The following is a 24,731-nucleotide window of genomic DNA, read 5'->3' as shown; positions in this document are numbered from 1 at the left end:
AAGAAAACCGACAATTTTGAAGGGACAATATGCGAGTTTAACTGAAAACACTGGTATCATGGATAGGACACACGTTAAAATTCGAGACATCCAATTAGTTGCCATCGTTGGACTGCGAACAATAGACACTAATTGACAACGGGCTACCGTCACTTCGTGCCATTATGCAGTTAATTACCGACCGTGATCACAGACGGGGATCATTTGTGAGTAATCGCTCGCTCGCTACCAGTCATGTGTCTGAACGTGGCACCTGTATTCGCTGATAAGACCCGATTCAACAGAACAATGATTATTCGCAATTGTCAGTCGGTGTGTTATTTGTCAGTTAATGACAATGAGAAATTTTAATATATGAATTACAGGCATTTCCTATTCGGAAATCGAATATCTTGTTAGGCGATGATAATACATTAATCGTAATAATAACCTTACATTACCAATCAGAAGTCAAAATGTCTGAATGATTTATATCTTTGGACAAAAAAATTTTTTAATAATAATTTCTAGAAATTCTTGATAATGGATTTTTAACAAAGCGTTCAAGCAAAAATGTTTAACATTACAAGTCAAGGATTCGCCTTATCTAAATATCTTTTCAGCCTTGGAAATTTACTATTTCACTAACATTGATTTTTAGCTTTCATTTTATATATAAAAGATTTGTTTTCAATTTTTTAGATTTGATTTCAAGATTTTCTTGATTTCTTTCTCATAAAGACCAGAACAAAGATCCGAGAGAATGTTCGCATGAATTGAGCAGATAGCCTTGAGAAGATAGCCTTGCAAAAACCGTAAATGAAAACCATGTACGGAACATACACGTGTCTTCCCCTTTGGGAGAACACGTCGGCTAATTCGGCGGTGAAGTGGAAGCGGATAGACAAGCCGTTAAGTATCGATTTATCGTCTCTGAAACGGAACTCGAAGCATTTAATTGCGCCGTGACAGTCGCTAAGTCAAATCAAAGACGAACTTTGGCGGCCATTAGTTAGCGATACATAGCGATTACTTGATGTTTACATAGATGGACGACGCCCTTGGGCAATTGAGTATGCACATGTAACATGATTAGCTTTCTTGTCAGTAAGCTCCAATTTCTTAAAAAACTTATACAATATTACGTGATGATTCAATCTTATGATTTAAAGAAAAAAAAAAAAACAGAAAAGAAATTAAGAAAAGTAAACAAATTTATTGTAGACAGATATTTGAAGATAGATAGATATTTAAATAATGTAATAAATGAGAAAAGGGAAGACAAATGCAGCATCTGCAAACTAACATAAAACATCAAGTGGCAAATGCATTTCTACGAAAAATTGACGTCAATTACTAGTGTCAAGGAAATTTGTTTACCATGACTGTAGTTGCAGCATAATATAAACGCGTCTTTACTTTTTCATAAAAAGCGTCTGTATATTTCAGCTGCATTTTAACACGGGTATACTTTCTATGAACGCCTGCCTCAACATCACATCATTGAGACAGGCATAAATTGTAGCATCACCTTTATAACACTCGACGCCTTCGTTACATCAGCCAACGATTGCTACCAGTTCACCTGGATTTTATATTCAAATTTTGAGCTAAGCATATTCATCAAAAAATTGCTTTCTAATTTATTTGTACGTCGAAAGAATAAAGGTACAGAATTCTTATTATCTTAAAGAATAAAAATATAAATTCACTTTATTATAAGGAAGCTGATTTAACTTGTTATATTCTCGTGTTATAAAAAGGAAAAATGTAAGAGAGATATTAAATGTAAATTATAAGATGCGAAATGAGAAAGTTCCATAATTGTAAGATTAAATAGCCGAGTATCTAAAAGATGATAATAAAGAGTTTATATTAAATTCTAAGAAATCGATGGTCTAATTGATCGAGAACTGTAATGACAAGGCATCCAGTGTATTAAATTCGTTAAATTCTTTGATGTTAATGTTTCAAGAATGTTACATTATAACTTTTTCTCGAGAAGCTATTCTTTTTTTAATTCTTCTTACAGATTTGTCTATAATAATAGCATATATATATATATATATATATATATATATATATATATATATATATATATTTTACACTTTCTATTTTATTAATTGGAATAAATTACGCTATAAATTAAATTGTGAGTTAATTGCATCTCTCTTTCATAATTTGCCTTTATTTAATTTCTTTCTATTCTTTTTTTTTTTTTCCCCGAGACGCGCTTCCTCTTAGAACTCACATTTAATCACAGCAAAAATTTAAGCAGAGTAAATTTGCGTAGATCGAATTGGGTTTCCTAGCGTTCAGCATTTTAATTAGAAAAAAAAATGGTAATAAACGATTTTCGAGCACCCACCCACTGGCGCCGCTAAAACTCCCATTAGATATCGCGAGGGCGAACGCGAAATAGTTGTTTCATAAAACGTGGCTATCATTATTTCCCGATGAGACATTATCTTTCGCGCTTGAATGAGGACGCCTGTTAACGCCCATGGTCACACACGCAGGTGGGCCGTTTGTTATCGAGGCTATGGTGACGCGCGCTTCAATGCGCGCCCGGCGTCGCCGCGTTCCATCACGTCGGGACGAATGTGTCGATCGATCGCAGAAAGAGCCGTCTCGTCGCGACTCGCGGAAACGACGCCGGCAACAATGCTGCGACAAAATTAGGGCGGACATTATTAGATCGCTGATTTTGATCGGTGCTTTTTAATGAAACACTGCTCGCCATCAATCGGGAATCCATCATCGATAACGCGCCTCGTCATCGCGTCACGACGCGGATGTCGTCACGCGTTCAAAAGATAATTGAAGGGTCCGTCCAAAATCCCAGCGTGCAGTTCATTGTGTGTTTTAAGTAACAAATATAATTTTTCTGTTCAATTCAGTTTCTAGAGACACGTCGTTATATTTTTTTTTATATTGTAAATTCATCTATTTTTACGAGAAATTCTGTTCACTTAAAACTCGCAAAGCGAGACAGCTCTTCAAGCTGTACTACATTTTTATAGATATATCAGTTCTTTTTGTGTGAAGTCAAACATTGTAACATTATAAACATTTATAACAATGTTTGCATTAGAAAGAATAAAGAAACAAAAGTAGATACAAAATAACAGAATAACGAAATTCGAAAGCCTGAAAACGCTCGCTAAAATGGTTGGGTCGAAAGGTTGAGGACAACCATCCAAATTCAATGCACCATGGTCTTATCGGGCGTGACAGCCAATCGAGCGTATTTGATATCTCTTTCGCAGGTTCGGCTTTTCGTTCAGCAGTCGGCATTGTCAGAACCAACCCATTCTTGGTATCTTTTGTTCGTACCGAAACTTTCTCGTTCCAGAAGCAACTAGAACTTTCAACTAGGATTTTTCTTCAAATCAGAGGAATCCCTGTCACAGTAAAAAAAAAAAAAAAAAGAATTTTTTAGCAAGGATTTAGAAAACCAAGATCTGAACTTTAGAGAAAGAATAAGAAAGAAAAAAAATAGGATCAAAAATAGAGACATATACAGCTGTAAAATTTAGTTGTAAAATATAAGTTTTCTAATATTCAATCGTACTTATTACTTCATGGAAAATAAATGGAAGAAATTATAGAATTAAAAATTTAATTAAATATTACGTATATAATGAGAAAATTCTTTAAAGAGAAGTAATTTTTCCAACCTCTTGAGCTCAATCTATATACAAGATCTACGCCAAGAAGTCTATGAGATATTATTCTTGAGCGATATTATTACAGCTGCGAAGACAGTATGCTAGTAAAATTATAGTTTTGTTCTCGACACGGAAATCGCCGTATAATTCCGCAATAAGCGGTCCTCGGCAGACGGTCATCGCGGATTCGAATCGCTGCCGAATGCAGCGCATAATATCGGAGCGCGAATTTTTATCCGGATTTCCATGCATATTTTCTAACGCCTTTCCATAACGAACTATCCTTCCTCGTGATTTGCATATGTTCCCTCATATTTCTCATTCTGTGGCTTCGTTATCGTTAATGCGAATATTATGCCGGCATTCTCAAAATGTAATTTGATCTGGATGCGTTTTTGTTCAAAATTACGAATTGGATAAAAAACCTTACTAATTTAATTATACATTTCTCATCGACTTTGACTCTAATTGGTTTGGTGAGAGATTAGATATACAATAAAGATATGTCTTTATCGTATAAAATCTTTAATTAAAATAAAATGACTTCCTAATTCGTCGCAAAATTGAATCATTTAGCCATCATATCGTCTTAGATATTCCGCGGTTATTTTAGAGACTCAAAATTTAAGAGATATAAAGTAAGCGTTTGTAAAAAGTTTTACGTCAGTACGCTGCAGAATGTGACTGCAGCGGTCTTTTGCGCAAATGCATCCGGAGTATCCTTTATTATGGAAATAAAGTGGCGCGGCCGGATCGACGCGTTGAGGAAACTTATGCTGTAATTCGATACACTTCGACTTTATCGGCATTGCAAAGTTGACGTCCGATGTAATTAGTGTCAAAGTAAACGTGAAAATCATTCAAGAAAAGGATAACGAGTCTATTCAAACCAACTATTTGTCTTTAAATGAAATGAATGTTTAAAAGTAAAGTAAGGAAAAATAATAATAAGTTAAAAGAAACAAATAACATTTTAAACGTTTAAAATCCTGAAAAAGTTCAAGCTTTTAAATCCTATTATAATATCTTATAAGCAAATAAATGTCTCGAAAGTAGTATATCGTAGTTCCTAATTTCCATGTAAAAGTAGCAAGTGCTAAGAAAAGACAGATTACATTTAGACGCATTTAAACTATAAGTAAAAAAAAAAAGAAAATATTAAATAAGAATATTACGACGTCCAAGATAAAAATATCAAAGCGTCAAGAAAAAAACGTTGCGACGTCCGAATTAAAAATAGAAGAGGTCTTCCACGGCAGACTCTCAAACGAGAGTATTTTTCTCAAGCAGAACCTTGGCACTTTTTCTGCCATCCGAAGCCCGCTCGCGAGAATGGGCTCGTCGTCCTGTAATACAATCTATTTTTCGTCTCTCATCTACGAAGCAAGACGATGATGGCGACGCTGGCGACGCCGACAGCGACGAACAACTCGAGATATAATTTTTCTCCGTTCGCGAGGATCATCCAGACATTTTTCATACTAAGCTTCAACGGCCGGGTCGACCCTCGTCGTTCTCTTCGCCGCATTTACCAGCCTCGCCCGCGCCGTCGTCTCTTTCCCAGCACTTTGGCGTCGTTGTCGGGCGTTATTAAGTTTCTACGCTACCGCGCCCGTCCAAATTGCACGGAATGGAATCCCAAACAGAGCGCGAACGCCATTTCGAGCAAGAAGAATAATGCATCCAGCCGGCCGCGGAATTCGCCCGGCCGGTTCCTGTTTCTCAAGGATCTCGGATGGATCGGATGGTCTTTTTGATCCCGAAATTGTAAAAACTTGTGTAGAAATTACTATTACATCAGTTTAACCGCTTTCTTGTGGTAAAATTATTAGTTTGAAGATATATGGCGTGGTAAATTATTAGTTTGAAGATATATGGCGTAATAAACAATCCGTAATACATATGAGTTCCATTTACACAATCATGTTTTGGCGCTGCAGATGCACGAATGTAAACTATTAAATTTAAACTATTAAATTACATAAAATATTATTTATTAAATGTGAAATATTAATTTCATAAAATAATGAACGAGCACATAAAAGATATACGTATAACACCTCTAAAATTTTGTAAACACGTATCTTATGTAGCACGATTAAAATTTTGATTAATATATGTAAAAAATGATACTTTATATTAAATATCTCGATAATAATAATTTTAATTTTAATTATATTCTGCAAACAAATGGAAGAACAAGTCTTTTCATATATGCACATTTTCTTCACATTAGAGTTTAAACTGAAATGTATAACTTTTGCTACTATCAGCACGTTAATTAAACTATTAATTAGACTTCCATATTGAAATGTAAATTTCATCTTATTTCGAGAAAGAGAGAGTTATTACGGAAAGCTTTAAAAAGAACTACGATTGATTCTCTGACAAATGAATAAAAGAAATAAAATCGCATTTAATTGTTATCAATAAGGATTCGTATATTCTCCGTTTGAATGGCTGGCTAAAAGTCCCTTCGTTGGTTCCATATGATACTGGCGAACATCCTAACCGCATACTTATCATAATTGAAATCCGATACTTTCCGCACGGATCGCAGCACGGTCGACACTCGAGAGCAGCGACTCGAGTGTTCCTCGACACGTTGTTACATGAACTTCGTCGATGGATCTATCCAATTCCATTCGTAGGAAAGTGGCAGATATGTCTTGAAAACTCTGCTAAGTCAACTAAGTATGTATTTAATCGCCAAGAATTGCAGATAAAATCGCGTAAAATATATATATATATATATATATATATATATGTGTGTGTGTTAAAAACCGTAACCTTGTTTCTTTTATGAAAATTCAAAAAGATTTATAAAAAAGTCTATAAAATCGCACAATAAAATAATCGTAAAATTTGAAGTACAATATCTAGATAGTTCACTAATATCTTCACTTCTTAAGATTTTTTTATATTTTACACGATTTTTAACTAACATTATTATTGATTATTAAAATATCACTATGCTGTAAATTATTTTTATAATATAAAACGATTATTTTTATAATATAAAATGTTCACATTGCCAGAAAGGCCTTGCCTTCAAAAATATATCTTGCAATTTTAATATAGAGAAATCAATTTCTTTCATAAAGGATCCAACTCGAACGATACCATCCATTTAAAAGATGACAAGTTCTATTGTAAATGAGAAATGTTGTGACTTAATGAATGCTATACAGAAGCTAAAATTAACGAATTATTTTTTGATAAGGCAAAAGCTTGTCACATATCATCGCAAAACAATGCAGTTGGTGCAAAAACGCCATTGGTGACGTAATCTTGCTAATTATTCTTGCAAAGCGATTTTATATTCATTGACCCGCGATATTGCGTATCGACTATCGTCAAAGTAATAATTTAATAGCGCGATATTAATCAACGTATTTGCAATGCCGGTTAAATAACAAATAAATATTCGTTTCTCTTGCCGTTTTCCCTCTTCAACGAATTGCGTTTTTTTGTGTCGTTGCATTTATTTGCGAGATTGCAAGCAATCGTTACATTATATACGTGGACGTATTTATGATACAATAGAACACGCTTGAATGCTATCTCTGTGGCTGAATGGTGACTCGATTTACATCACACAAGTATAACTTTCATAATGAAAAGTAGTACCTTTGATACTATTTCATCAATTAAAAAATATTGTATACACCCGATTGTATATACCCGTGGAAAAGATAGTCGTAGCTTTCACTAAAAGAAGGGGATAATCCCCAGACGTCCACTGGATAGCCTTTATTTTCTGACAAGCTTCCCGGTGCACCAATATCGTCCGCCATGTCATACGGGTTTCACAGATTACCAGAGGAAAATCTTTATTGCGAACAAGAAAAGGAGTTAAAACGTGCGGCAACTGTCCTCAAAGATAAAGCCATGACGGTACGAGGCATCACCATACATGGCCAACCGTCTTTACATAGCAGATGAACCGTGAATTTTACCAACGTCCCACTTTGTGTGTTTTACGACACGGTTTCATACTTTGTAATTAAGAAGGATACGGCGACGGAAACTGAAACTTTAAAGCACAGACGACAGCTTTATCACGCGTACCGTCCTAAAGTGTCAACGATACGTTCATAAGCGTGGAAATGATAATTTTAACCTTCCATTATATGATTTTCTTCTCTACACGTATAATTTGACGTTCGTTGTTTTCCTTGTTGTTGGCTTAATATCCATTGTTATCGATGTTAAATAAAATAAAAGAATTGAAAATGTTACTTTTATTCTGAATAAGTTTTGTATGTGTGGAAATCACATTTCTACACATACAAAACAATTGATTCAACATTGATTCAATTCCAATTCTAGAATGGGAAATATACTTTATAAAATTTCGTTTTATATCCAGAGTAAAAAATATTTTATAAAATATTCCTCTGTGAGAAGCGGAATCGAAACAGAATGTGATAAGCAGGAAAATTAAAAAAAATTAGAATAAAATTAATTTTTATAAGTTTCTAAATTCCAGTTTTAAGAAATAAATTTAAAACATAAAATATTGTTGTTTTTTTTTTAATTTTTTTAATAGTTTTAATTAAATTTTTAGTTTTAGATTAATTTTTAGTTTTAGTTTAATTTTTTAATTTTCTTTATACATGGGCTATTTTCAGAATAAAATTGTAATAAATTATCCTTTTGTACGAGAATAAAATGTTAATGAAAAAGTTTCGACTTTGTTCCAACATATAACAAACAATTCTATGATTATAGTGCATATAATATCAAACATTCAGAATTATTTCATAAATGAGAAATGATTCTTAAAATAGTAAAATAGATTGAAGCATAGTATGTTTCAAAAGTATAATGTGAATTAAGTAAATAATAATATATGTAATTTGACTACATATGTAATGTTTTTTGAGATGAGAAAAGTTTCAAAAATAAAAGAGATATGTATATTTGGAAAAAAAAAAAAAAAATTTCAGAAACTCTTCAGAAGAACTGAATGTTTCGAATTAAAAGGAATTAAAGGAAACTCTTGTCTTGTCTCTTTCTTCCCTCCTTTGCTGCAGTAATACGTGAGAACTTTGCAGCAGTTGTTTAAAATTCCCGGCGCCGCGAATAGTATTGGCATTCGATTTCACGAAAAACTCGCTCGCCTCTACTTTCGAGGCTCAGGAAGCATAGCGCAGTCTCGCATTTGACGACTTCGGTGGTTCGTCGGTACAAGAAGGAAAAACCCATAGGAGTTGAAAAGGACGAAGTGAATAGATCCGCTTCTAAGAGAAAAGAAGAGAGAGAGAGAGAGAGAGAGAGAGAGAGAGAGAGAGAGAGAATCCGTGCGGAATTTAAATTGCTTTGAGCGAATAGCCGACGTATTTGCCTTTTTTCCCCATCCTCGGCGCATGCCCGGCGAGTTATCGGCCGTCGTAAAACTGCCACCGGCTGATCCTTGAATTCAAAAACTATTGGCATTGTGTATGCAAACATTTCTAATTGTTCCACAGCCAAATCAGATCAATGCTAAAGTGTAACAGATTAAGAACAACTATATTAAAGAATTATTATTTTCAAATAAAAAATTACTTAATATTTTAATTTTTCGTTGTAAAGTTAGTAAAGTTAGTAAAATAAAAATTCTAGACTTTTAGATTTATTGTTATTATGCTTTTCAAACTAAAAGAATCTCAGAGACATCAGTAATAAAATAAAATTAGTACGATATCTGAAAATAACCGAATTTTATTTGTTTCTTAGACAGATGATAGTAAATTCGAAGTTAGATGCTTATACTGGTCGAGGATAGTAAGTGACCCTAACAGAGCCAGCGAGCATGACATCACCAAGCACTATAAATTTTCTGACAATTTATAGGACGTTAACGTATCCTTGAGTCGGCATCCTCCTGGGAGCTTTCTTTCCAGGATACTGCACGATTTCTTGTGCTAGTAGAGGAAATTTACTTCCCAAATCCTTGCGGAATCAATTGTATAATAATTTCAAAACCAAAGAATTCAAGCATTTAAACGTTCAAAGATTAAACGTTAAGATTTATGTCAAATTAAAGCTGTAACAAATGTTAATTAGTTTTATATTAAATTCTGAAGATATATCTTATTCTTAAATGTTTTGATTTTTCAATTTCTTTTATATCCTTAATTTGTCAAATTAGATCTTTAGGCGCTAAAAGTGTATAAATTTTCGTACTGTAAGCCTCAATTTTGAATTTTTATATATATATATATATATATATATATATATATATATTCGTATTCTCGTATTCTAGCTCTCAGCTTAAGCAAATGGATGTTTGGTTTGTGTTACACACAGTCTCTCTCTTGAAAGAAGTAAAAAGAATAAAAATCTAAATAAAAAAGGAAAAAGACAGCATCTTTGCAGCTTTGCATTATTCAGCTGGCAAATATTTTGTCTCAATTGGATGGTTCAATACTCACGACACAATTTTCTTCTTACTTTGCATTCGGGAAGTCGCGCTAGTGTCGATATTTCAGCAAGGATGCTCTCCAAACTCACAGTTCTCAGTTATTCCGTTAACGCGCGTCGAAACCTCATCGATAATTCAATTAAAATCTATCGCCTGCCGTCACTTGCGTTACTCGATCCGATCTATTTAAATTGCTTTTACTAAATCTTGTGCTCGTCTACGAACTTTCATCGCAATGAATCCATCTCGAAGAGCATCCCACGACGTATCGCTATCGTGACGCGCGGTTCGCAGGATGATTATGATTTGATCCTCCCGAGAATACACGAGGAGATCTGCAATCTGATAGTAATCCTCCATTCTTCGCTAATTCCATCTAATCGTATCGATCGGCTTATGGTAAGAGAAGCGACAAGGTAAATGATGCAGCTATTGATCGTTCGAGCATATTTCTATATCCTGAAACCGTATTATAAATTAAATTTGCATAAGGATATTACTTCAACAAAATGGATGTTTTTACGGACGTTTAAAACTAAACCTAGAAATTAGTTGGTATTTTTTTCCTTTTTACTAATTAGCATCGCCACTGAACTTTGAAAAAGAATATTATTTATTTCTTTATTATTGTTATTTCTTTAATACACATACATCTTCCTAATTATTTAAACTAATTATCTTGTATCACGTAATAATATGACAATTTGCCATCTCGCATCAAGTATTTTTCACAGTGGGCAGACAATTTAAAAGTCCATTTGCGCGTCCTGGGAAGGAAATCCGGCAGCGGAGAATTGGAGTCCAGAAGAAGAACTGTTTCCTAGATGCGACTTCTTGCGTCGGATAACGAGGTTATCCTCGAAGGAGTCGATTACACTGTCGTACATCCGCGTTCTATACATTTCCATCACCCGATTCTGACATACCATCTCAGCTTGCAACACCGGCGCTCGTTTCTTCACCGCAAATTTCCAAAACAAAAATTCATTAATATGAAATGAAGATTGTATACATCCCCTCTCTCCCCCTCCCTTTACAATTTTCATTCTGCATTTCCCTCACGGCTTCACTGGATAAATAAAATCGCGCAGACGTTGCATTAGATTAAGCTACAGTTTCTTCGAGGTGAAAGAATCCTGGGACGATTTCCTTGCGGATGATAAAAATGAATTCGATGACTCGGCGAGATTACCTCGATTCGAATCGACGACGCGGTGAGCTTTCGCTCGACCATTCAATTTAGTTTCATGCATATGATGAGAAATGGTTTGAGAAGACGACATTCGAGATAGCGAATGTCTCCGTTTGACGTTTAAATTATAGATTATTTCTTTACTATTCGTAATTAGTGTTATTATATTTAAACTATGTAATTATAATTAGGAGAATTTTTTTTATTTTTGTACTTATATTCCGCCATATTGACAAATTGAATTGTATTTAGAAAAAAAATCTAATTATAATTATATTAATATTTAAGTATCTATAAGTTAATAGCATTAAGGAGTTTGAAACATATAAAATTAAAAAAAAAAACCAAAAAGATAAATATATTACAATCTCAAATAATTTAACAAATTCAATTATTTGAGAAATTATTTATAAATTTAGAAAATGTTAAACAACCTCTTAATCTATTTCTGTTTTATCAAAATCTACATAGAATTATAGAATTTTTATCTCTTCAATGAATCGATAACCAATTATCTCGACATGTTTGGTCGACTTTGCAAATTTCCCTCTTCTTTCCGAAGATTAAAAATATTTTTGCTCAATGAGAACAGCGGTTTTGCTACTAACCTCAAAAATGTTTGCACGAGTAATTGAAGAGAATGGAAAATATTAAGTAAGTGTTGATTGATTCAAGGTGGGGGCGGAGAGTATAGATTTACCAGCGGCTTTGCCTTCCGTTCTCCGAACCATGTTTGCTCACTTTCGTATTTCCAGCTTTTTTTCACCCCTTTTTTTCGTCTTCTAGCAAGAGAATGGCTGCATATCAGCGTGACGGTAAGCCTGGAATCTCTCTCCTCTCTCCGTAAGGGTTTGTAAACTGTCGACGGAGCAAGATACATAACGTTACAATAAGGTGGCCCCCCCCCCCCACGCCCACCTTGTGTCGTACATGCATAGCTACGTATATGTACGAAGAATTTTGTCGAGCAGGCGTGAACGCGGAGACACAAAGTTCGCAATGTTGCGGCCGTCTTCGCGAAATAAAATCGCTTTTGCACTGTCTTCATAACTTCGCGTGTTTTCTGTCCTACCGGCTTTACTCACTGACGCTTACCCTTCGTAATATTACACTTTTATCCACCCACTTTGAAAAAAGATAACATCCAAACATTTTGAAAAATTGAGAAATTCTAAAAGATAAATATTTTGATAAATTGTACAGGAATAAAGGAAATATCAACAAATTGGTATGTACACTTTTTTTTTTTTAAATTCTACTAACTTTAAAATTCAAATATATATATTTATTAAATGGATCAGAACTTTTTATTACTCTGCTGAATCAGTATGAGATACTGTTACATTTCTTTCCGATAAAGAAAACTTCAGAACTTGAACCACTACTTTCTTGAATTAAAGATTACTTCATTCCTTTTATGTAAGAAATGATGTCAATTTTCGAAAATGGTACTATTATGCTCTTTCAGCTCGTAATTCTAAAGTTACATTTACGAAAAGCAAATTTACTGCATATTCTAGTCAAACATGATTTTCTCCAAATGTGTGTGTGTGTGTGTGTGTGTGTGTGTGTGTGTGTGTGTGTGTGTGTGTGTGTGTGTACACACACACAGTAAAAAACATTTTGTATTTGTGTTAAAATCGGTCCTTGTTAAAATTTTTGTGTAAATAACCTACATATTTATAAATGTAAATTTAATACATGTCTACTATGTTAACTGACCTTAACAAATATAAAATGTAAAATTATTAAAATGATTTAAGAAATGTGTTAAAATAACAATTCGTACGTATTTATTCAATATGTTAACATTTACAAAAAAAAAAATGTTAGTTTTACTCTATAACAGGAGTGGAGATGACTTGTTATTATTCTTTGTGTGGTTTCGGCAGTCTCGAATTTTGACGCGTCTCGATATGTTATTTTATCAAAAATTATGTTAATTGTAACACAATTAATTTCAAATCAAGAGTACATTTCTTTTTTGTTGAAATATTAACATAGTGTCGGTGTTACTATTTAACACATCCATATTATGTTAAATTAACACAAAATTTTGAGTGGACCGTTTGGGACATGCGATTTATGTTAAATTCAACACATTTTTTCCAACAGTGTACATACCTATAAAAGTCATACATTCAATAACTATATTAATATCAAGAATATTAAATTTAATATCAATATCAATATTAATAATATGTCTAAAATCTTAACATTTGATTTTAACTAATTATTTTACTTTTGGACAATAATAATATATTAATAATTTGATCAATTCTCAGAAATTCTATACAATTTTTAAAAACATTTTCTGCAATTATTAATTATGCGCGCGATTATCATGATGTTTATAATCCGTTTACATCCGTCTTTAATACTAAATTTCTTTTCTTTCAATTGTACAATTTCAACGAGTGTATAATAGAAATTCAGAGTAATGCGCAATTTTTTTGAGTTTTTTTCGGGTAAAGTGGTGAAAAAGTAATTTCAATATTTGATCGGTTTCCAATTTTGTCACCGAAAAACAGACACCGTGCGTGTGATGTTGACGTAAGCGCCTGCAGGTAGAACGATATATCGAATTTCAATCGATGGCTCGACACGCGATTCCAAGTCTTATGCAGTTTGGGCCGTTGCCAAAAAGGAGCGCATTCCAGCAACAGGGACACTAGACAGCAATGGAGACTGCGAAAGTTATCGCTTTATTTACATCTCAATCTCGTCCCGTTTTCGACAGTGCCAACACTCTTGAGACATATCCACGAAATCAAGTCTGTGATATCAGTGCGATAGCAAAATCCAAGTGAACAATATAAAGAAGAAAAATTTTCATTGCATATTAGCTTCCAATAAAATTCTTTTTTAACATTCCATCTCGTCGTAAAGCTACTTTTATATAAACGATCTACAAGAAGATATTTATATTTATATAAAAATATCGCGCTTTGCTTTTGATAATTCTTGTCAAACAAACGAGTCCTCTTGGAATACTTGACAGCTGAGTTTTATCAACTTTCCAGAATTCAAGGACGAGCATTTTCTCGTGGAATTGCTTCAAAATGGAAGTGTCGTCTCTTTATACGTGCACACAACAAAGGAAGAAAAATCCTGCATCTGACATGAAATCAAAATTATTCTCCTCCCTGCATATGGTGGACAATTCCATCGTTCAATAAAAGAGACCCGATCGAAGATCTTGGGGTGTGTTCAAGAAAATAGTGTGTCTTGTTACTTACACACAATATAGGTTTGTATATCAATGAATACAATGATTACGGTAAAATATCGCGAAAGCTTTCGTCTACTTTGCTGTTACTCTTTCAGAAGTAAGAATGAAGATTTGAGTTTTCTGCTCCTCCTCCTTCTTCCGTCCTCCTGCCCCGCCTTTTTACGTCCTTCCAACCCCGGTCTCAAGGGGTGGCGGGCGGTCGGTGTTGGCAACTGTTTTGAGCACTTAACCGAATCGGTGGGAAAGTTTTGGCCCACACTACGGATTTTCTCGAACCCGTATTTGCGAGAACCAGTCGAGTGTAGATCATCACAAATCGCGCACTTGTGTAAATACTGTCGTCAATTGTTCTCACGAGCTCCCGGAAGGAGAAGATCATTCCTCGCAGCCAGAAGGGTGCGCGAAAAATCGCAAAACACGCCGTCGGGACAATACTTGCTCTGCCAGCAAGAAGGTGTGGCGCCGTACCATATTTCACAGTCAAACGCAGGACCCGGCGCGCACAGGCAAGTACGCGAATCTTAGAACTCACGTCCACCAAAATGACCAGGTCCAATTTCCAAAGAGAATGAAAATTCTCGGTAAATAACGAAACCCGATGTAAAAATAAATTTTATCTATCAGGAGGTCATTAAATTCTCGAAATTTCTAAACTATCGCAGATTGGTTTCCACATTCCAGTGTTATCCAGAAGATCCATGATTCCAGGAGGTACAGTGGACTAGGAAATACGAGAGAATAGGAAATTCAACCGCCTAATCGTAATTGCACGGTAGTTTTATACGCGAATTACTCGGTGAAGCGATTTATCGGGCAAGGGGGAAACGACCCGCGGGGATTCGCGATTGTGTCGAAGACGAGGGCGATCGATCACTCCGGCACCGACGCCGACTGTGGTTTGCTCGTCGATCAATCAAACGGAAGCGCTTGAGACGACGATATAATGCTTCCGCGGAATTACAGTATCTACCACGCCACATGAGCAGCTTTCTTGTTTTTCAAGAAATCTATGCATTTTTTAGAAGTCACTTAATCTTCAGAAGTTAATGTCTACCTGATCGATTCATCACGCGAACCTTCAAAGAACACAAATTATCTTTTCTGCCTGTCGTACAAATTTAAAAAACTGTTTTATTCCAATCCAATATTAATCATATTTTTGATAACAAGACTTATTCTAAGTAATCTGAAAAAGTATTCCAGTAGAGTTTAAGTTGCTAACAATATCAGTTTGATCATTTAAAAAATACTCAAGAAATATGCTTTCTATTTTGAAAAGTTTTTAAATTGCGAAAACAAAGTTTATTCAATAGTTTTAAAGTAAAGCATTATAGAATTTGGAACAGACATTCAGATGGTTAAATCCGGAAGCAGAAACCGGCGTCGCACTTTCCGTCGGATGTGTGCAGAAGCTAATGCGAAGGAATCAGCATGACGTGCTTTTCACTAGCACGTACGTGCTTGGACTTTCGTGCAAAGAAAGAAAAGAAAGTCGTGAAAATATTTATTTGATAATTCACAGCGTTCACCATAAAAAGAAAATCCTAATACCTAGGCACTTTACGTGAAATCAGAAAGCTTTTTGTATGTCGGACAATAGCAAATAAATATATCCTCAATTCTACTCGAGAACATGTTAGCTCACTGAAAATAAAATTAAACCATTATCATACAACTTTGCTTTCTTTAAAGAAAACGTCTTTATAGAAAACGTGTATTATGACATGTATTTAAAATAATCCGTTTTTTGTCAAATTTATTCTATCAATGATAGCAAATATATATTGTTTTTACAATTATGATTTTTTTAGTATTTTTAAAATACTTTATTAATGTTTATAATTACACATAAGAGATGGAACTAGCCGATTCAAATTCGAGAGTCTTCGTCATGAATCGCGACACTTAGGCTGTGTTTCAATCCACGCTCACAACCCACATGGAATCATTTCATTTTTGTTGTTTGTCAAATAAATAAATTAAATAAGAACAAATGATGCTTACAAAGTATGAATCGGAACGCGGTCTTTAGTATGCATGACCACGACTACATAGAAAAAAAATTAGTCTTAAATCAAGACAAATATTCTCAGGTATAAATAAGAATATTATCATCTTCTTAAAAATTTTAATCCTGATTTGATTGAATTTGTATTGATGCAATATTACTTTTGTTCAACTTTTAAGACTAAAAATTTTTATATAAAAATTGTAATATTCTTGTCTATATATGAAAAGATCTATGTTTGCATCAATACAAATTCAATCAAATCAAGATTAAAATTTTTCTAGGAAGATTATATTCTTGCTTACAATGGGAATATATAGTCTTGATTTAAAACGTAATTTTTTTTCTATGTTATTTTGACTTTCCTTGTGTCTAAAGTCTACTTATAATTTTTTATTATCTACTTATTTTATTATTCATTTGTTATATAAACAGCTTTATTTAAGTTTATAATAAAAAATTTTACAGGATTAATTTGGATCAAATGATTCGTTTTTTCAACAACAACTGCTAACATAACAAAAGTTTTTAAATAATTAATACATGCAATCCAATTTGTTCTCGTTACAGTTATTCAATGTTCATTCATAGCGTGCGCTTCGATTTAGCGGCGTTATTATTATCTGGGGGCTTTTATTTGGCGACACATGTGCGGCAGGTAATCGGCACTTTAATCAAAATTTTAATATTCGACTTCGTTGGTGTAATTAATAACTGCACGTGTAATTAATAACTATATGCGAAGCAACAGTTCGGCCGAAAACGCATACTTGCACGCCATCGCCAATATGCATTATTAATAAATAACAATGGAAAATTCGCGTCATAATTAATATGATGAAATCGTCGATGAATGTGGCGTGCCGCGGAAATCCATCAGTCGTAAATTTCGTAATGCACAACGAATTGTAGAAAATCAGTATTGACAAAATGAAATAAAAGAAATATTTGTATTAGTTGTACAATAAAAAAATTAATATTCATAAGAGTTTTATAAAATTATTGCGAAATTACTGTCAAATAAATATAAAATATAACATAAAATATTTCTAAAATTAATTAGATTTTTACCAAAGAGAATAATTAATCTTTTTTTTATATAATTTATAATGTTAAATTATCTTTGTGTTCATTTCGGTAAATATAAAGTAATCTGTTTCTAATAGTTCCTCTCCCATTGTGGAAAGATCCAACGTTAATTTGGCTGACAGGCAAAAATACGTCTTTCATAATAACCCTTGGAAGAAATTGTGTGCTTATCGGTTAAACGAGTTAGGTTTAAGAAGCTTCGTGATTTGCTAGCCGAAAGAAATTTAATTATCAGTTGCTGACAAACAATAACTACGCGGCTGTGGTCCTGCGGAAAGTCGAGAAAGGGTCTAACCGCTATTTTTCTTAAAGCAAAAAAATCAAGATCGAAGCGTTCTTCTTAAGGAGTTTGAAAAACTCTAAATTAATTTTTATGCCATGGCGTCCCGTGCGTCGGATAAAATTTAATTATTCTTAATTAATCCACGAAGCCCATGCACATTACTCGGTTTACTCCGGTAAAGAGGAGAGAGCTGGAGGACCGGGTTGAAGGACCTTCCGAGAAGACGACGACGGCGTCGCAAGCGCCCAGCGACCACGTGACGTTTCGCGTGAATTATGTTGCTATTACGAGGTAAATGATTGCACCTGCGCTCCTTTCAGTTTCAGGCGGAATTATTAAGAAAGACTCATTAAGAAAGCGATTAGAACATGCTGGACAAGAAGTCGATCTATCCTAAATTTAAGTAATTACTAAGTGATAAGAAACATGCTACTAATTTCGTGTAATTTGTACACGTACGAATATGCACAAAAGAAGTTTAGGAAATGAAAAATAAAAAACGTAGATAATATATTTAGCTTGATATAATTTAACTTAATTAATTTAAAATACCTTATATTTTACAAGTATTTTAATTAGAGAAAATTATAAAAATATTCTTTATGCAATACTTTCTTCGCGCGGATCTTTGTAAGTAACAATTCTCCTTTCCTATTCTTTAAAACGTGTTTCTTTCCATATAAAAGTTTTTTTTAAACTCAAAAGAAGTGAACTACTTTTTCTTATCTTTGCTTATTATTTGTTATTTCTTATTATAATTATTTCCTTCGGCAGCTTGCATTACGTTGACGACCAGTTTGCTCGGATCATATGCATGATGGCAGATACGGTGGAAATTGAAATCCGGAAGTACAGAAGGGATGAGGGGTCGGAAGGGTGGAAGAGACGAATTAGTGTTCTGCTCGAGAGGTCGCGAGCGATAGCAGAGAATTATTGCTTAGCAACGAAGGACAGAATCGATGTTGCCAGTAGTGACAAGTCCGATTACGCTGCCATGGCCGGAAATATGTTTGCGTGCTTCTACTTGATCGTAATCTCCGTTAATTGAATCATTGTAAGAGTGCAGTAACTGTAACTCAAGAACGCGCCATTCAAAAACATATCGAGATTTTTAACTAAACATAAACTATAAATCTTAAATTACTGTAAATTAGAAAGCAAAAAAATGTTTCAACGGAATGATTCAAATCACTCGATTAGATTTCTGGAAATGTCTGGAGATAACAGTTTTTTTATTTTTATACAATGGGAAAATGTTTAATAAGATCATCAGATTGCACAGTCACGTAAATAAGTCACGTAAATTTTTTTTAATTCTTTAAATCTTTGAAACCGTAATGTAAGATTTGAAGACTTCAAATCCGAGATGATCCAAACATTTAGACATATAACATTGTAGATAGCTTGATTATAGAATAAAGCAGAGTGATCTGTATTAATGTTGCTTTCATATTTTGTGACGAATATGATGAGAATGACGAGTTAGGAGAATACGAAATGAGCATGATCTATACTGCAGGGTAACGCGGAGGTCGCTATACACGCGCTATCGGTAACTCCACGGATAATTAATTACTTTAGCGGCGCGAGGATGTGATCCTTTGCACATGAAAGGATGCCATTACGCCCATTAGCTGCCGCTAATTTGCGCAAAATCATTCGAAAACTCCCCTTGCTCGCACAAGGATGCACCCAACGACGATACGCGGCAACCCAAATGTCTGGCAAGCAGCAGCGATGTCTGGGAGAAATGTAGTTGTCTTTCCACTCTGGTGTCAAGGGAAAATTCACCTTCCCAACAGAGAATTGTTCCCCTTAATTAAAGTAGTTTCACTTCGTTCAATTAAAATAGTTCCGCTTCGGTATGTCACTCGTGGATGCATTGCTCGTTTCGTCCCTCATCTTTAAATACTATGTCCTTCTGTCTAAATTGTCGAGAGAGAAGCCACAAATCTTTCGAATCTCGTTTTCGAGATTCAGCAATTTCAAAGGTTATTAATTTTTATTAAATCTTGTAATGTAAATTACCCTCTCTAACCGAGAAAATATTTTCAAATTGTACTAAACACACTTAGCCTTTTATTAATAGTTATTTTTTTAAAGTTAATTTTATTAAGAATATTATTAAAAATAAAGATTTTAGTAAATAAGATTGATCTTTTCATCTTTTCACTTTGTCACATCTATTTTTTGCTGATTTTACTGTCGTTTTCGACTTTTATTAAAATATATTTTATCACAAAGTTTACGTAATTTGATTTACGTAAATTATTATTAATTAAATTGAAATTATATAAGAGAGAGTTTGCTTTTGTCTTTGCAAGGCTTAAAAAAAGGAATTAACATTAACTCTAATCATTATTAACAATATTAACAAATAATAAGGCGGTACGACAATCAATGTGAAAGTAAAAAAAAGGCAATAAATCTAATGAAGTTAACAAATCTATCAGACCTCTCTTAGCTGCGGTGTATTTTGGTTATATCGGCCGGAAAAACGCAGCAATACGGTCCATCTGGCAAGCCTTAATTACCATTTATATTCCGCATTTGCGTAGTTCATGGACGATGTAAAATTACAGCGGCCGGGGAATCTCGGCTTTCATTAAAAGATAATTAAATCAGCAGCGAATCGATCCTGCTTTATCTTGCCGTCTCCTGTTCGCGGAACTTCCTGAATTATGCAGCGAAGCGAGACGAGAACGTCGACTTTAAAATTGTATCGCGAAACAGCACAGAGTTTCAGCGGAATGGTCCTAGATATTCTTTCTTATTATACTGCCCTTTCGAGATGAGCAGATGGCAAAGGAAACCTTTCGAGCCGCTCGGATATTTTAATCTCTCCAATGTAAAATTAAACACAACGTCTCATATTGGCAAAAGATTTCGTCTTCTTCTTTTAACGTAAAACGAAAATAACGTTCTTTATAATTTCTAGCTATTTCCAGAAATTAGGTATAATTAATGATATCAATTTGCAGCTTCTCAATTTCTTAAGATTATTATCATTTTTTTTTCTTAATTCTTATATTATAATTAAGAGATTTTTAAATTATATGTCTTTTTATTTATATTTTTTTTTTTTCGTAATTCTTAAATCTTCATAATCTTATTATTAGAATTCTTATTATTTGCATATGTATACACCTGTCGATATAAGCATGCTTGGTTGCCCAATCGTGACGTCGTGCATAATAAATGATAGTCTCGTGCAGAGACGGTGACCTTCGTTATCCGACGTAATTAATAAAACGACTAAACGGAGCAGCACTCCAGTGCCATTAATCACAGCGACGAGAGCTATTAGTAATGCCTTTTCGAGCCGGAAGTTGAGCGAATGCGCACTCTGCACTCGTGACGTTCTCTTTCACCGAAAAGAGGAAGGATGTGCAAGGATCGTGCGATTTCCCTCGGCTTGCCACATTAAATTTCCTGTCGCTCCGTCGCAAGCTAACGCAGGTATAATGTCCTAAAGTTATTTCCGCAAATGTGCCATGAAATATTTAAAAATTATTTTCAGAACGCGTTACGAATCAACCCTTTAATTTTTCATCTGGTCAAATTATGCAAATTTATTCCTACTGATAAAAATTTCTTTCTTTTTTTTTTTTTTTTTTTTCGTGAATCAGTAACTTTTAGCGGCAGATTGCACAATCAAATTGCTTGTTGATTACATCGATACTCTTCATAACTATAATTAAAGTTAAGAATCTTAATGAGCATGAAAAGCGAGACACTTTATCTTCCGCGCGAGACGAACAAATCATTTCGAGCCGTACTTTTGCCTAAAAGGATGGAGGAGGCATTCTTTTGCTTGGGGACTCGTGAATCACGAAGAGATGGGGATCCTTATTCCAAAGTATTCTGAGAGTTGAAACAAATTCCGCGAACTTGGTGGATTCGATTATTAGTTCGCGCCTCGAAAACTCGTCGCCCTTCTTCTTCTTCTTCTTCTTCTTCTTCTTCCGCTTCCGCCATACGTTCGATACTGCGCTTTACCTATCGTCGCTGGAATTGTGAGTGCAGGCGGCCGTGTAATTGCGAGTCTTCCAAGGAAAACGGAAACTTTCCCCCCCCCCCAAGTCAGTGAGTGGAGAGGAGAAGAAGTGCCGACGACGTGCATTAACCGGATCCAAACTTTCGATAGAAATTTCCATTACGTAAGAATCCGAGAGACAATACTGCCGTCGAAGGAAACGTATCCCCTTCAGGGTTGCCCGGAAATCGCACTTTCCGAAACTCGATTGTGAGAATGCAGTTTAAAATTTCGAATTATTAGTTTGCAAGTTATTATCGAGTGGAAAGCTGATCTGTTAGATATTAACTTAATCGTATATACGTATAATATAATTATTATTATGTAATTGTAATTATAATAATATAATCAATATAATTATCATTATAAATAAAGCATTAAAATAAGTTACAATTTCTATATTAACTTTGTTACAATTATACATTTTAAAAGAAAGTAAATTTGACTTTACTAGTAAATTTGAATAAAAAATTTGAAAGACAACGATAAAGATAATAAAATCACAAATCATAGCAAAGTTTAATGAAACATTCTTACATTTTGATATTATAAGCAAGTAAAGGTATTTAAACTTTCTACTTTCGAACTAAATATTAAAAAATTCTAACAACTTCTTCAATTTCGACTATGAAGGATTTACAGATATCTGTTAGAGTTCAATATCATAATCTAATCTCGCAAAACTTTCACGCAGTTCGTAATGGCGCAGAGATTTCAACAGGCAATTTTGAGCCACGTGTCAGTGGCGCGCGCGTCAGAAAAATGAGAAATATTTGATAAATCTTTCCGTGTCATTCTCTTCAGTTTCCAGCCACGGAGGCAACGTCGAACACTGTGGCAGGTATGTGCAATATATTTCTTTGCTGTTGTGCCTCTTCATCTTCAACCCTTTTTATTGCCGTCACCTAAGCTCTTTCCCGTCCTTATATCTCTCGCCAAACTTTCTCTTTCGGCCTTTTTCTTGGCTTGAGGGAAACCTTTTTATGTCTCCACGTATGTCGGCCGGAGTGAATGGTGTTTCAATAATCGTATATCATTGAATTTTCTCAGGCGAAATAGAAAATTTTGCTTTTCCTCGCGCTTGCAAGCTGTTCCTCACGTCTCTACATCTCAGAGCCGGAAATTGAACGGCAAATGTGACCAACCCTCACATCGTCTTTACCCTAAGAAAATATTATTTGCTTCAGGGATACATAGATATATACAGATAGCTTTACACATACATATGAACGTACTGTGTGTGTGTGTGTGTGTGTGTGTGTGTGTGTGTGTGTGTGTGTGTGTGTGTGTGTGTGTGTGTGTGTGTAATATAATATAAAAAGGTTATGATGGGAAAAAGTAATGAGATCCATATGAAAAATGTTAGATTAAAAAGTTGTAAAGTTAAAGAGTATCAAAATTTCGAAACGTAACGCTCGTCTTCTTTTATAAAAAAGATTTTCCAATTATGTCAATCATTCTGACTAGTAATTACGTGTCATGTAGCCTTTAATCTCCGATCTATTTGAAATGTTCCGCGTGTCTTCTCAGCGAGACGTTGGTCCAGCTGAAGCTCAATAACTTGCACAATCCCGGGGAAGTTCAGTTTCAGACCATCCGCGCAAGCCGCCGCTATATAGGGATCGCGCGGAGGTCAATGACATCCATTCCGGGCCGCCATAATTCACAAGGCCTTCCCCAACTCTGCGAAAAGTTCCCTCAAACTTAGATTAGCGATTCAATTTGGGCCGCCAGTGAATCATCTTAAAAATCGTTTTTTAATCGGGACACTGTGTAACGAACAAAACGTCCTGCCTTGCCGAGCGGCTTTTCCTGCCTCGAGCTTTTCCTGCATTTCCCGCCCTTCCGTTTACCCTCCCCCCCAATCTCTCATAGATTTCCGCGCCATTCGTTCAATGCTGCTGGCTCGACGACCAGTAAGGATTACTTCATCTACTAATGCTCATCTAAAATTCCGTTTTTTCGAAAGAGAGTTGACGGATTGGACTCATTACGTATATCCAAGCGCAGAGATAATGTAATCGCTAAAGAATCTATTCTTAAGAATATTATAACATTTATTAAAAATGAATAATTATTAAATTTTTAATATTAACAAAAAATAAATTTTTTATATACTAAATATTTTAGGATTCAAGCAAACTTACGTCCTGCAATTTCACAAATGTTACTTAAGTTAAATGCGAATTAAAAATTTCTAAGATATTTCCATTATTCAAATATATTTATAAAAGTTAAAAAACCTACGACCTTATACGTTACAAGAATAAATGCAATTCTGCAGGATGCGTTACAAAGTTCTTCTCTCTCAAGATAGTGTCGAGAGCATCGTCTCTCGTTGTGACTTCGAAGCTCAGAGAACATATGCCTGACGTATAAAGAAGTTTCCATACTTGATCGATCGGTTTGACTGTACTTCCTTTCGAGCATAGTTCGATAACGTCTCCGTGTACGAAGAAAAAGATGTATAATATATATATAAGATGTGTAATATACATTTTAAACTCAATACATATCTAATCAGTTTTTGGGAAGATGTTATATATTTAAGTTAAAAAGAAAAAGTTAATTAACTTTTAAATTTTACCAACAATTAATCCCGTCAACTAGATACATTTGGAAGTAAAGAAGAAAATTTCGCCATAGATTCCTTCTTTTGAAAAATCATGGGTATGCTTTCGTATCATTCAAGCTGTCTAAACTGTAATGTAAATGTATTGCTGAGATCGAGATACTTGAGATTTTTATTTATATGGCAGATATATAAACGGTGTAATCGCGCGTGATGGTTACAAAGTTGCTCATACGATTCAATCGCTGAAGAGTTTG

The 24,731-nt window shown here is 34.3% G+C and overlaps 1 protein-coding gene across 1 annotated transcript in view; it reads right to left on the bottom strand.

Moving 5' to 3' along the window:
* Window positions 1–24,731, bottom strand: part of NLG-4 (neuroligin 4) — a 187,911-nt gene that overhangs the window by 115,280 nt on the left and 47,900 nt on the right. The window lies entirely within an intron of this gene.

The sequence above is a fragment of the Pogonomyrmex barbatus genome, unplaced genomic scaffold (genome assembly GCF_055798465.1).
Source record: "Pogonomyrmex barbatus isolate J1 unplaced genomic scaffold, ASM5579846v1 scaffold2, whole genome shotgun sequence".
Classification (NCBI taxonomy): domain Eukaryota; kingdom Metazoa; phylum Arthropoda; class Insecta; order Hymenoptera; family Formicidae; genus Pogonomyrmex; species Pogonomyrmex barbatus.
This window is presented reverse-complemented; position numbering and strand designations above follow the sequence as displayed.